Here is a 1,936-nt window from a genome sequence, read left to right on the forward strand (position 1 = left end):
CACCACATCACGCCGATCACATCAACCGGCTAATCTCATCAGAAGTCGTGTTATTTACCGATGGCAGTCTGAACAGGTGACTTCATCTTTGTCTCGTGATAGAATGATGTCCCCGGAGAACATCGTCATGACATGTTAGGAAGTTGCTTAAAGGGTGAGAAAAGTGCCTTTTCTGCCACCGACCAAATTTGGAACCGTCTAAATTGTCAGCTGGAGCAGAATGTCGTAGAAACTGTTGTGATGTGACTTTAAATGGCATGACACACAAAACAAACACAATTTTAATGCAATGCGGCATGACCTTCAAACGTTTTTGTTTCGGGAATTCATTTGCACTCAATTGCATGTGCTGGCCAGCAAGCAGTGAAAGAAGATTAAGACTGAACAGGCACTTGGGTGGGGGTGGGCCAAATTGAACCTCCCTCTCGAAGGTTTTTCCGGAATGGTTTCCGTATAGCGCGGCGTAGTCACGCCAATATTTGTATAGCTGTAGAAAATGAAATGGCGGATCGTTTGACATCAATTTATATGTACCTTTTAATGCCTCTGAACATGGCAGATCAAAGTCAGTCCATGGTTTCAGCGAAGTCAATTCTTAGGAGATTGTTCTATCTGATGCAGCAACGGAGTGTTAGATGAAGCCATACATCTCTGAGATGCTTTCTTAGGCAACACAATTATTGAATGAGCAATTTACGTTGACTTTAGGTACGGTATGAGAGTCAGACCATGGCCAAAACCAACTTGTCTTATTACTCTCCGGCTTGCTGTATTGGGTAGTTTCTGGTGCTCATTTCGAGTTTGTTAATAGCAAAAACTGTATTATACATTTTCCATGAACTTCTCGGAGGTCAGAACAGGTCATTTACCTAAAATGATTCAAGTGAACAGTTTGTTTTTAGAAACATACTGCCCAGCGTAACCTTTGTCGCTTGTTCAGCTGCAAAAATCAGAACAGTCTTGTATGATGTTGGGCACCATGACCTTTAACAGGTTAAACAAGGTCACTGGCTTTAAATGACCATGTGACTTTTTGTTTAGAAACAATTATCTGGGGTCTGGGGTTACTTTGGAGACCAACTTGGTATTTGACCTGTTTTGACTTTTTTGACCGAAACGTCATGACCTAGAGATATCAAACATTGATCTAAGTGAGTTTACGTACAGGCCAATACACCCTGCAAATTTGGTGCGTTTAGCTTTCATAGTTCCTGAGATCTCAGGGGGGTCAACTTGACCCCCATTCGAGCGAAGGTTACCTAATAGGCCACCCGGGCGCGTGTTAACTAATAAATAATTTGATCAAAGCCTACTTAACTCAACCACATCGGAGGTGTGCATTTCTCTATTCGGATAGGGGAAGAAAGTTGTGCCTCCTAACCATGCATATAGTTCCTTATTTTTACATATCATGTATTTAAGAATTGTTCTTCATTAATGACAACTTTGGAAATTAGTTTCCCAAACTTGTTTCAAAAAACTACACCCTTGCTCCAAATTTGGAAAAGAAAGTGCGGCAAATCTATGAAGGAAACTGTTTTGAATGCCTTCTGGAGGCAGACTCAGCCATTTGTCATTGCCCCCCCCCCCCCCCCCCCCCCCCACCCTCTATCCCTCAGCCCCACGCATCTTGCAAAATCGCGTCCCTGTAGCCCTATATTTACCGACAACATGGTTCTAGGGGCACCTGACAGGAATATCGCCTTTGACATTGTGACGTCATCGCACAATGAGCTGAGCGCGCAGGCAACCTTCACGATCTCCGCATAGTTATTACCGGTGCAAAACTCACACTTCATATCATGATCCCAATCACTTAGCGAAAATCTCATGTAGGACTGCCCTCAGCAGATGCAAACGACATTTTTGGACACTTCTGCCACCTTCCTTTAGTTTTATGAGCAATATGCTGGAAACACACAGCGTTTTACCTAAC

The sequence above is a fragment of the Pollicipes pollicipes genome, unplaced genomic scaffold (assembly GCF_011947565.3).
Source record: "Pollicipes pollicipes isolate AB1234 unplaced genomic scaffold, Ppol_2.1 Scaffold_4881;HRSCAF=5763_pilon_pilon_pilon, whole genome shotgun sequence".
In the NCBI taxonomy this organism is placed as follows: Eukaryota; Metazoa; Arthropoda; class Thecostraca; order Pollicipedomorpha; family Pollicipedidae; genus Pollicipes; species Pollicipes pollicipes.